The sequence below is a fragment of the Copidosoma floridanum genome, unplaced genomic scaffold (genome assembly GCF_036245765.1).
Source record: "Copidosoma floridanum isolate Cflo_tuat_1 unplaced genomic scaffold, Cflo_Japanese_pri ptg000030l, whole genome shotgun sequence".
Classification (NCBI taxonomy): domain Eukaryota; kingdom Metazoa; phylum Arthropoda; class Insecta; order Hymenoptera; family Encyrtidae; genus Copidosoma; species Copidosoma floridanum.
The window spans coordinates 10514854-10528455 of record NW_028321907.1 but is presented as its reverse complement, the minus strand read 5'-3'; the positions used below and the strand labels follow the sequence as shown (position 1 = coordinate 10528455).

The window sequence follows — 13602 nt, the reverse complement described above, 5'->3', positions numbered from 1 at the left end:
CCGAACACCGCCAGCAACCGGGTTATATAGTACACCGTCTCCTCCTCCACCTCGACTACCGGGCCTCACTCCCCCTTTCCCCCCAAAAAAAATGGGAGGGGGGGCGAACCCGAGAGACGACACTTTTTTTTCGCGCGTTGCATACTTAAAAAACGCACACGCGCTCGCGGACGCTCGTGACATTGGCCTCTTAACAAAAGGAGGAGAGTACACGATACGGCAATCGGCTCATCCCGAAAATAAGAAGCGTACGAGGGATTCACCTTCGCTGCTCCGCGACCTTCTTACACTCCGCAAAAAGAGTCTCTCTTATTTGCGATTTTTTTGCCGGTGGAGAACCCGGCGCGAGCATCAATCGTTTTGGCCGCCTGTAAAACAGACACTGGGCCCGTTTCCATCCGAACTTTACTGATACCTTACAACACATGTAGAGCGTGAAATTCGTAAAACGACAGCCTTTAGGATCGTCAGATATCAGAGCAAGTCTCAAGAAAATCGGTATTTAGCGTGAATAAATTACAGTATGTATTTTCACGCAATAAAATCAGGGATTATAAATCATCCGTACCTCGTACGCGCGTACACTGCCATGAATCGAGAGACGATCTTTCGCTGATACAGTTCTTTTTTTTTTTTCCACCCATACTGTACGCACTCGTATACAAGCAAGCTGATTACGTCGATCGCTACTGCATAATGGAATAAGCGCGTCATAATCCCCGACTGAGAGTCCCATTGTACGACACGGGTTAAGAGAGAGAGAGAGAGCACTCTCGCACTTATCGCCCAAAGTCGCGTGTGCTGCTCTCTTTCTCTCGAGTGCCGGAGAGATTTTTAGGCGTATAAGTATATAGGTACAAAGTACCTACTTAGCCACGCTGCTTGACCCTGAGAGATCGGAAGATACGATTGTCGCGTGCGCCCTCGAGCGAATTTCACTCTCTCCCCTCTCCGACGAGTGCACCGGCGGGCAATCGTAATAGCGATCTCGGATCGGTATGATAAAAAAAAAAAAAAAAAGAAGAAAAAAAAAATTAATCCATTCAGGTGCCATTGCTATCATCCCATGACTATTTCATTCGCGTGAATACCCAATCGTGTGCAGCTCCGCGGTGTGTCAAGAGAAAAGGAGTCGAGGTGACGAGGGAATGCGACCACGGACGACGATCGCCGCTGAATTTATGATTGGCGGTGCGAGCACAAAAATATACCTACGTATATTCGTCTGATTTTGCGATGATGCTCCACGATACGTATATATATATACCTGTATTCTACGATTACAAAGTGTATAGGTAGCTGCGCGATTCTCTATGAGCGAGTCAAATCCTTTTTTTTTTAGGTCTTTGCATTCTATCAAGAGGCGTGTGTATACTGTGTGACGTCACCAGATACTTCGAGCTCCCGAGTGTGGATGCTTTATTTACTTACTATTACTCGTACCGGAGTATATTGTTCTGAGGATCTTCAGGCGACAGCTCTCCGAGCGTTTGATTAGCTGTCTATAGGTATAAATATACATATATTATACCAGTCGTGCATGGTGGTGGTTCCGCGCTGTTTATTTTAGGTTGAGAAATTTCATGCCGATTTTTGAGAATATTGTTTTATCGGAGGTCCGATCGACGTGGTTTTTATACCTTCTTCTTCTGATATTCCATACTCGCGAGTCCCGCGAAGAATATTCATGACACTCGACCCGATTACCATCATTGTGTCACTCTCGTGAGTCACGAACGCAATGATGCGCTTACCGATCGTATCATCATCATCATCGTCCTCGTCGTCATTGGCCGTATTATACTCCCGTACGTGGGACGCTAAAATTATACGAGGGAAGTTTATTTATAGATCCAATGCAACTCGACCGGCTCTAAGTAAACGCAAACGATTGTTTGGACAAACCGCGGTGATATCGGCAAAGTATACGGAATCGGAAGGAAGGAGTCGAATAATCGCGTTTGGATGGATCGATCATTGTTAAACTCGTCGATTACACACAGTTCGTGTTTGTCCGATCCCACGTCCAGCGATCTACGGAGTGGTGGAAGCGAAAAAATCCTGAAAAAGGGAGGGAAGGGGGGGGGGTAAAAAAGAAGACACCCCAGCGCGTCCCGATCGTTTTCGAAAAGATCAAGAGCTAAACGAAAAAGACAGTAGGCGGACGAATGAATACACCAGCAGAACCCGAAAGAGCATCGGAGAAGTGTCAAGCGTGTATAGAGGAGCCAGTAGACCTCTGTATACGTACAGTATGCACAGGGGGTACCATATACCGCGCCGAGGATCGGGTCCGACCGAAGCGGAGCCGAACGCTTTATTCCGGTCGGAGGAGTTTGCGGCAGCGTCCGTCCGTCGGCGAAATATTCCTCCTCGTGCACGTTTATACATATATATTCAGCAGAAACGGTGTGCGCGCGTATAGTAGCAGAGAGGCTATATAGCCTTATAAGGTTATATATATATATACACGCCAGCAGCAGCCTGTGTTCGCGTTGTTCCCGGGGGCGAGTTTTCTCTCTTTCTCTCTTGGCGGCAAAGCAAATTATTCACACTCAAATGACTCCATTTCAATATCGGGACTAGAGAGAGAGAGGGACACACAAAAGAAGGGCGAGATGCCTGGCTGATGCTGTCTCCCTCGTGTACCTACAGGTATATACGTATATACATCCATGTATGTATATGGGTGATGCTGCGCGTTTGCATTTGCCGCCGCCTATATTTATATACGTGTGTGTGTGTGCGTGTATATACACGTATATATATATATATATATATGTAATGTCTGTAACAGCAGCAGCAGCCGTCCTTCTCTTTTTTGATCTCTCCACCCTTCTCTCTTTCTATCTTTTCTCTACGGCACGTCACAAACGCGTGTGTACTTGTTGTTTTTCTTTTTTTTTTTTTTTTTTTTTCCTACCCTATTTTCGTCTCTCTTACACAATTTATAGAACGAGAGAAAGTCTGTCTATTCGCGCAGGCAAGCATATAGTCCCCTCGATAAAAAAAGTGTTCCTCCCGAAGCACGATGTCGAAGGAGTCACGTAAAACTGCGCCTTCATATGGTTAAGCGTCACGAGGGTATAAGGACACGTACAAAGTTGTTTGGCTATAGATTTGGCTCGCCACTTTTATTTTACTTTTTACAACACTTTGTACCTATACTCTCTGCACAAATCGATATCTTTTCACGCCATCCCTCCGCAGCCACGTACTACTAGTTGCAACCATATGTGAAAGTGTAATTGTATAGCTTATCGTTTTTAAAAACAGGATGTGAATATTCGGAGGGATCCTTGGATATTTTGCAAATGAAAGCCCACGTATACGTATACATAAAAATAATCTACAATGTATCGTCGAATCGCCCATAATCGATAGATTGTTGCGCTTCTTGGTGCCGATACGCGCAGAGACAGATATACCACCTCCGTGTACATGTACATCGAAATCGGTTGTGCGGATTCCCTTCGAATTTGAAACGGGCACGGGACTCTTGCAACACATGAAACGTATACGCGCCAATCACTGTGTAATAAGAGTACAACTATACACAAATAATATATGTATATGGGTATATACATGTATAAGAAAGTAAACTGGATTAATCGTCTATGAAGGGGGCTAAAACAGAGAGAGGGTATAGAGAGACTACCCGGCTAAGCTGCCGGCACACCACGCGCGGAACGTATATGTATATATAGCCCTTTGGGGAGTTAAGTCCGGAACGCGCGTACACAGGGTATCAGCCCTTGTAAATATAGGTGAGTGTATAATATATATACTCACACGAGAGAGCCAGCCTCGTCGAGACCCCTTGTCGCGCCGTGCGCCGGTATATATGCAGAGTATGTGTAGGTGTGGGGTTAAAACGCCTGTTTTGTGCGCGAGTGCAGTGTGTATATTATGTGTATACTCGCTGTTGCGTGCTTGTATTTCGAAACTCGCAAAGAGCTCGTTTGGTATAAACGCTTCCGTGTCTTGCGTGCCGAGGGCGAGGGATTGTTTTTTAGCCGAGAGCTCCACTGGTATACGGCGGTGGTTGGCGGAGTTGAGGTGTCTGGAAAATTGATTACATGGCTTCCACTCGTCGTGATTTGCGAGGTGTTCTTCATTTTAGACGCGAGATAATTGCGTGAGTTTTATTGTACGCTCACTCTTTGATTTTGGCACGAGGGTTACCGAATACGTAATTTAAGCTATAGGATCCGATGGTGGGGATCATCCCGCGCGCGGATTATTTTATTTTTTCGGTTATGCGTACACGACGTTATTGCGTAATAATGCATAGCCAAATGAATTAAAAATTAAGGCAAAGTACGACAATCGCTAGTATCTGTGTTGATTTATTGCGTAAATATTTTTTCCCGAGCTTTACAAATGGATAAAGTACATGCAGTATACAAGGCGATGAGAGCTTTTAAAACTCAATCGCCCAATAACATGAATATTGGATAGCTCGTGATTATGTGAGAGAATTAAAAATACCTCCCCCTTCCTTCCTAAATTATTGGAGCTTTTCAATTCTATAGCCTCAGACATTGGTGATTTCTAATCACACAACCCTTACAACTCTAATTATTAAGCTCCGACCTCCAAAGCTTTTCGACCTCTTAAACTTTTAAAGTGAAAGAAATTAAGTTTATAACATCTTTCATTTTTTACTAACGAAAATACAAACTTTTCAACCATTGCAAGCTTTTGAATCTGAAACTGACATACCAACATCAATTTTCATAACTTGTACAATGTAAGTTCTTGATTACTTGATTCAAAAAGTTTTCATTACGTGGGGCTAAAAATAAAACTATAGAGTTTGAGAGCTTGAATTTTTAAACTATTGAGTATCATTGAGATTAGAGGGTATTAAAGCTTGCACTTTTAAAATCATCATAAATTGAGTTATGGCATTTTACATTATTATTTAGTATCGAGTTAAAAGGCTTTTTAAAGTTTATTCTAAATTTTATATATTTTGTGACGTCAGGAATAATTTGGATCTTTGAGGTTTAATTTTAGCATATCAAAACATGTAGAAAGTTTCAGTAAATTTGCCAATTAACAATACAAAATATCTTTGTAAAAGCGTAAAAAAAAATTAATTTACCATCTGGGACAAAAGCAAACTTTGCAAAGAAACTCCATCATTGCATTGTAAATTTCTTCGTCTATGCACTCTGTACCCTCGTACCATTACATTCATTGAATGACAAGTGTGCGTTTCTCTTATAAAACGTGCAAATGTCAACTAGTAGTTTACAAAATCAGTGATATAGTGCCAGTAAAAAAAAAAAAAAAAAAAAAAAAAAAAATCTGTCTGCCATAGTCAACTTTTACGTGTACAATGACAGAGTATCATACCAAACAATTTTGAAGAGCACGTCTTTGTAGCATCACAAACGACCATTAAGAACCAGCAATTGTTAACAATATTTTTCAAACCGCGGTAGGACAAAAGAGAGACTGAAAAAAAAAAAACCATGAATGAAATTTAAAGAAAAATGTATTTTTTAAAAACCACGGGGACCCCTCGAAGAGGCAAAAAAATAGAGTATAGGCTAATATGTCGTAATCGGCGAGGATGATTCCCTGTCGAGCACACCTGCACAATACTTGTGATACACACGCACGCGTCGGCGACTCAGTAATTGTCACGAGCAGCAGCAAAGCGTGACCGGCCTGCGAATCGCGTGCCCCTTTTACGCGAGAGCGTGCCGGTGAAATGAAAAACAAAACGCCTCTACCGAAACCAATAGGTATTGTACATACGAGCACCGTCATCCCGACGCTTTTGTTTTTCACGAGTGTAAATTATGCATCGACATATAGGTACTTACGACCTGTTCTCTGCCTTTTTTTTTTTTTTTTTTTCATCTAAATTCGGGACTTTAAAGGATGTTTTTGTATCTGTATACCAACGAGATGCAACGATTTGTGATGCTTTTTAAACTTTAATATAATTTTTGAAGCCCAAACAGCAACGACCATAACTCGACTTGAAATTCAAGAGACGCGCATCGAGCTCATGAGAAAATATACAAATATCCCGTCTTACGCAACTGCTAGTTTCGCCAAAGATTAACGACTACCCCATCCTCTTCCCCAACTCGCCTACTCTAAAAAAAAAGATAAGTACATGAATGAATTTTTTTCCATTTCGCATCCTCTATACCGTTTAAACACCGCGTTCGTAGCAATACAGCCTGCAGAGAAGCTACGACGATACGTGAACGCGAAGCGCATAAATAATTCAGCAAAGTCGAGCTTCGTTTCATGATTTTTCGTCCTCCAGCTCTGCTGAGACCCGGTACACACATACACAACTAGTTACATTGTGTACATGGTGCCACGCACACGATCCCATTTTCAGCAGGCACTAAGCGGTCCCTCGGGTAAAACGTGCTCATTTGGCAACCAGTTGCTCGACGGCTCGGTGGTATACCAGTGGTGCTTACGGAGTGCCAGCTATTCCAACAACTCCCAAAAGGCTACTTTTGCGTGGGCGCTGTACAACTCGACCGTTTGCTCTCTCTCTCTCTCTCTCTCTCTCTTACACACACATGTACGCGCGGCCACGGGGATTACGACGAGCTTGGGGTCCGCCACCGAAATTGCGAAACGATGTGGGATGAGAGTATAACCACGTACGCGCGTGGCTTGGGATAACGACGAGGTGATGAGAGCCTTGTCGTCCTTTTTTTTCCATCTCTTAGGGATGGGCAGGGACTTTTATTTGGTATACTTTATTGGCCCACTGGGCACATGTACGTGGAGCTCATTAAATTCTGTAATTTCAATCTACAGTGTGAAAAGTACGTGAGACGGAAATCTCGTCCATCTACTGAAATGTATTGATACGTATATGGTATCCCGGGATAACGAGAGACGAGGGGGTGCGACAATTTCTTTCTCTCTCTCTCGCGGTGCTCACCACCCGCGGAGCCGTGAAAGCTCAAGGTATGTATACACCGGGTCCCCGGACGCTCCGTCAGTCAATGTTTGCGCGTCTAACCAAGCGTGACACCGGTAGGTACATACCTTCGAGCTCTCGGAGAGCAGAGCGAGAGTTTGCTCGCGACATTAGCTACTGTAGCTATATATGGCGTGCGGCCGAACCTTTCGCTTGTAATCACTTTCTCTCCCTCCTCCTCTTCCCTCTGTTGCACGGGTTAAATCCTCCACTCGGTTTTTCTGCTTTTCCGCGCACGAGTTGCGGTTCTGGTGTCCCGCGTTGGTTCTTTTTAGGTGTAAAATTAAAAACTTATACTTACTTACTTACGTACTGCAACTTTTCACACGGTTAACACAATAATTCACCAGATGCTATTCAAAATTGCGTGCAAACAGCAAATTTAAACGCAAAAAGGTGACAAATGAATCAAAGTTGTAGGGTTCGACCGTGACGACACTCATTGATAACCGGTAACAGAATCTTGAGGCGCGAAAAGTCAGCCTCACCCGTCCCCCCCTTGCAACAAATCCGGTGCGAATTCAATGAATATTAAATCCCCGTATCTCTTATCCTCCCGGCCGAAGAAAATCACTCCAGCGCGTCGAGAAAACGCGGCTCCTCGTCCTTCCTTCTTCCGCACCGACGTGAAAATCCTCCCCTCGGCCTGTTGAAGTTTCCTTTCTCCCGAGAGAAGAGCAGTTATATAGTTGGTACAAGACCTCAACTCTGCGGAGGAAGGGAAATCGCGGTCCTACGTAGCAAAGCCAGAGAGAGAGAGAGAGAGAGACGAGGAAAGTTTGGAGGCGCGTAAACGACGTGCATTACCGCCCGCTTTACACCCCTCTCTCTCTTTAGGTATATTGTACTATAAGCGTTTCCGCCACTTGCCCGGCACGAGAAGCGCTTGTCTTGTGCGCACACAGAAGAAAACCATTGCTATCATATCTTACCTAAGCAATAAATCAATAACTAATCGATTGTACATCCAAGTTCTTTGTTATAGATTAAAAGGTCGAGGTGTTGGAATGACTATGTGTGTATATAGTCTTCCTTGTGCCCTGCAGTAAGTAAATCAAGGGTGGTGTAAGACAAACTATTATTTTCGCATCACCATCATCATGTCCTCAAAACTTTGGGTTGCGATAAATCCTTGAAACGAAAATGACAAAGTGGTGACAGAAAGTCGCAAGAAACCGCAAGTTAGGGGGAGGGGGGGGGGTGGATCGTACACATGTGAGTAAGAGGAAAAGCAGTGCTCGCGCAAGGCGAGCGGAAGTCTCCTCCTTTGCCTGAAAGACGGGCGCGGGTGGTGGCAAAAGGGAGGAAGAAGAGCACGGGAAACTTGGCGCGCAAAAGTACATCGCTCGACTCAAGAGGCCGGAAGTAATCGCGAGGGCGCGTACACACACACACGTGTTATGTACTGCACACCCACATATATACGCTCGCGCGCGTTTAGTGGGTGGCGAAACTTCCGACGCTATCGCTTTGCGTTTACCGCTTTCTGACGCGCTGTTCTGTATACATATTATATACATGTGTACGCCTGCACGTGGTGGAACAGCCGGAGAACTGCGATTTTACGTTTTCACGGGGTAGATGGGATGTATACGCGTATATAAGTGTGCCTTAAACCCGAAACTTGTACCGTGCTTTCTGCTGCCGTTGTTGGTGCGCTGGGTCGTGCAAGTAAGTATATATTATATACGAGTGTAATTGTTGGGAAGGAAGAGTTTGGAGGCGGAGTATGTACTAGGCTCGTTGTTGTTTGCGAGACTTGGGCCAGGTTCGAGCACAGGTTTCTTTGGGAATTAAGGGCAGAGTAAGTTTGAGTGTTGGTTCCACTATGTATATCAGGTGATCGCACGATAATTTGACTCCTTTTTTTTTTTTTTTTTTTTTTAATCAGTGCAATTATTTGTTGTTTTTGGTAACGAATAGGTTGATTTGCCTTTTTTTTTTTTTTTAATGATTTGAAAATGTCTATCCTGCTCGTAAGAAGTTAACAATTAAATGTATAATCATGTACATTCGTCTATTGAATCATCTCGTTTTTCTTCCCAATATACTTACTTATTTAACTCGCCATCAATCGCTTTCCGAGCGAATTTTATCTGACTTTATTCAGAACCAGTATACTTATGGATAAAAATTATCTTCTTACCACATAGTATCCTTTTTCAAGGATGAAAATAAAAACTGTCAATCGTGCAAACCACGTGCCAAAACCAATTTCTTTCAACTTGTAGTTTCGCTCTTTATGTACTTTTTGATTTTTCAAAGATTTACATGCATGTAACGTACGTATATTATACACGTGCCGTGTAGAGCTTACGCTTGTCCCTGTTATTTTTCCGTACCCCACTTTTCGTCGGCCAAGTCATGTATGGACTTTGCCGAAGATTATACCAGCTGCTGCACCGACGACGACGACGGGGTATGTAACGAGAAAAAGAAAAAGAGAGCAGCGAAAACGCGCGGCATAACGGCAGCGTAGAATTTGATTGAGTTGCGCGCCGGCATAAGCAGATTTGCAGTGCCGAGAAGCTCGCTCGAGCGTTTGTTGGCAAAGAGGATTCGCCACGAGCGAACGACTCGAATTCAAATGGAATACTTTGCCTGTGTGTATATAGTACATGTGTACAAGCCTTGTATATGTCTATGTATAATATAGAGATAGTCGAATAACGAAACGAGAGGGAGGTAAATTCAAATGAGAAAACGATGGCACGCGCTCGCGAGATGCCGATGCGATTGGGGGGGGGGGGGATGATGCGATGCGATGTCGAACGACGAAAGAGATATTTATAGAGAGAGAAAAATAAATTAATCGACGGGAAGCAGCTTTCGGGCTGGAGGCGGGGCTTGTTCTTCCATTCGTGGAACTACCTATCGCCGTGTGTTTTAAATGGTACCTCGGAAAATTGGTACAACAAATCCGAGATTTCAAAATTCAGTAATTAATGCAAATGATTGCGAGCGTCTTTAACGAGGGAAAATAAAATTGGAGCACGAATCCGATCACCCATGAAGTACCTGTGAGGCGCGCGGAAATTTATCGTTAGCGAGGGAAGGAGTACCCTCGTTATAGTATACACCCGTGCACGAAACAGAAAACGCCCTGAGAGAGTATACCCGGTATATTCGTCGAAATAATTGCGCTTGCAATGTCTGCAGTATTTCCTTTTCGATTTTCTCGTTTCTCTACGTGCTCGTGTAATTATTGCGTATTGCAGTTTTGGTACGTTATATAGGGCCGACGATGACGAACGTGCATGGAAATTCTCCCAGTGTTTATTAAATTATTTTTGAAAAATCGAGAAATGGTGAGTCTGACGCGGTAAGCAGGAGCAGATTATCATTCCGTCGTTTATACACTCATTACAATGACAACTCGCCATTTCAAAAGATGTATTATTATCGAGCGTAAAAAAAAAAAAAAAAAAAAAAAAGAAAAGGGACAGAGCGAACCTTCAAAGTTATTACGACACAGCGTGTGGACAGCACGTCCGTCGGAGCAAAGCAGTATCCCCACGCTGTGTATACCATATTGTGCAGGAACGTCGGCGCTGTCATTCCCATCCGTCCGTCGCACGCGACGCGACCCCTCGTATATACATGCACGTAACCCATAGATCCCCTCCCCTCGCGATCATCATCATCATGATCATCGCCAGATATCACCACAGTCACGATCACAGTTGTCCAATGATGGATCAGGGATGGCGTCGTTGTACCTACCCCTCCTGCGTTAAACGCATCCGCGTACCAACATACATATACGTAGGTATAGAAATCTATGTTCTCGATTTAAAAAAGGAAAGTATATATATATATATGGGTACGTGTAATCCGGGCTCGTCGAGGTGTCATGGCGGAAAAAAAAAGAAGATGGGGAGGGGTACAAACAGGGGCCAGGGGGTTTGGTTTCTCTTTCGTGTGCGTATACGTGACGCGCGTCAGTTCAGCGCAGTGTCTCCCTTTTGGCGTTTCACACCCCGAGAGAAGAGGAAAAGAAAAAAAAAAGAAAAAAAAAAAAAAAAGAGAGAATTGACGAATGGGCATACACGGGGACGCGCTATTATACGTCATTAGTAGCTTCCGAGGAGCGAAGCGTGCAATATATAATGGGCCCTATATAGGAGCGTTTTGTCGATATGGCGCATGTAGACACTATGTACACTGATTATTATTATCGTTACATATGTGCGTGCATGGACGCTTGGAAGCTTGCTTCTAAAGCCAACCCTGTGTTTGAATACCTACGACGTGTTTAAAGGCGACGTTAAATGCGTGTATTATACCTGCATGGCTGCACTCTCACCTCATTATGCCCGTAAGAGTCTTTCGGTCGGATTTATTTATCGTATACTTGATATTTATAACTGAGCTAGACACTGCTTACATTTTTCGTACAACTCGTGTGTAAGACTGCCACGGAGTAAGTATTCATCTATACATATGTATATAATGTAACGCCTAAACAAGAAAAAATATGGCTGTTAAATAAGGCTCGAGCTAAGGAACAAATTGATAAATTATAGATAAGCTATTGCTGCTTACTTTACAAAAAAAAATAAAAAAATGTATTAGGCTTCAAATTAATGGACATTTTAGCCATTTTTTTTTTATTGATGTTTGATCGCCCGATAAAGTTGAAACGAAACATACATATTACCATGAACATCAAGTACAATTACCAATCGTATGTAGCTGCGGGACGCACAGGCACCCTGCACTCAATAAGTACCTTCCATTGGTGCTGGTATAGCTGGAATGACCGATCGATCATCCAATCCTCTGAAAAAGGACGATCGCGGCCCTGGAGCTGTACCGATTTGTACCCTCCACTCGACCAGCGCATAAAGAGAAAAACACATCCCACATCCCCAAAGCACAGCGTGTACCATTATCCATCCCTCTCTCACGCACAAGGCTCGCATAAATCACAAAATTTCATCCATAATCCGCGTGAAATTCGTGTACATGGGCGTACTGCCGCAGTCGTAAAGCCATAAGCGTCTCATCTCGAAAGAGGGGCGGAAAGCTCAATGTCTGCCCAGTCGAGCGTGCGCACCTCTATCAACCTGAGCCTATACGCTATATACATATATATTTATGCATAAATACACGTACACCCTGCCCATACCTCCCCCCCCCCTCTCTCCTACCCTTACTTTTATTTTTCCCGCGTAACGTAACATCTGTATCATCTCTCACGCGCACACGCACTCGACAACTGGACCTATTTATGGCATCTGCACCCCGAGAGCCAGCCACTCTCGTTTTCTTTCGACACGCGTTTTCCTTTACTTTTCGGTGCGTATATGTATATATACAGGTACTCGAGTGCAGTGACTGATGACGCGGGATTCGGCAACTGCTTGTGATTTTATGGACTAGAGGCGCGAAGAGGAGCCCTCTCTCTCCCTCCATACGTCCGATTCGTCGCGCCGAATGATACGCTGCTTAGGCGAGTTCTTTGTGCGCCGGGTATATAGCTGGGACTGTAAGGATAATGGATTCCCTTTTTTTTTTTTTTTTTTTTTCTTCTTCTCTTTTTCTTTCTTTTTTACGCGACACTCTCGAGGAGGAAATCACGGGTGATTAGTGCGTGATGAATTTACGCTGATGGTACAAGATTTATTGGACAGCATTATACTCTTGTTCAACAAAGTTCAACACAGTACGAGATCGTTAAACAGTTGGTCGGACGCGATGGCGGCAGAAACGGTCCCATACACTCACGTTCATAATGTACACAGTCATCTCGAAAAGTCAACGAAATGCTAAACGTCCACGCGACCCCTACTTATGCATCGGTACCCAAAACTGTTACGCAATACCGTCAAAAAAAGCCTCTCAAATGAGTACTCGATTTTTTTTTTTGTTTTTCCACAACGATAGCTCTGCATAGACGCGCAAACGCCCGAGACCACGAATTTCCTTCCGTAGGTGTACACACACCGCGCCCATTAGAGCGCTACTTACGCGCAAGAGCAATTCGCTTAAACTCGAAACAATGACACGCGCAAATACCTTTTGCGTGTACACTTACCTACATATTATACCTATACAGGGCATTCATAATGCCATGCCGTACATATTATGTGAGTGTGTGTGTTCCGAGAGGGCTCGACGTAGGCATAGAGGTACACGCATGAACGAGCAATCGGTATAGGTACTCTGCTTTTTTTTTCCATTGCCTCCTCTCTTACTCTCCCTCTGTCGTATAATACATGATGTTATTTCGTCGTCTGAGCCATTTAGTGGCACTCAAGATCTCTCCATACGAATGTTACACGCCCAAGTATATATATATTATGTAACATGTGCCCCGATGGCCGTCAAAAAGTGTATAATAGTACGTGCGCAGCAGCTATGCTCGTACGACCTTTCTGACGATCGTACTTAGTAATAATATATACACGAGAGCAAAAATGAGTCGTATACATTCAATTATGCCATTAGTTACAAAGGACGTGCCAAACGGCAACGTTTGGCGCGATGATGAAGCCACGCGTGTGCACAATGTATATAAGTAAAAGTACAGCGTGTGCTTGCACGACCGTTGCCAAAATGTAAGTTGAATAAAATATATAAGCATGACCATGGTAATTGACAATTGTTAGCTTTGAGGGTGCCAT

General features: G+C 43.8%; 1 protein-coding gene across 1 annotated transcript in view; it reads left to right on the top strand.

The window, feature by feature from the left end:
• LOC106639837 (paired box protein Pax-6) overlaps positions 1-13602 on the top strand; it is a 127608-nt gene that overhangs the window by 105740 nt on the left and 8266 nt on the right. The window lies entirely within an intron of this gene.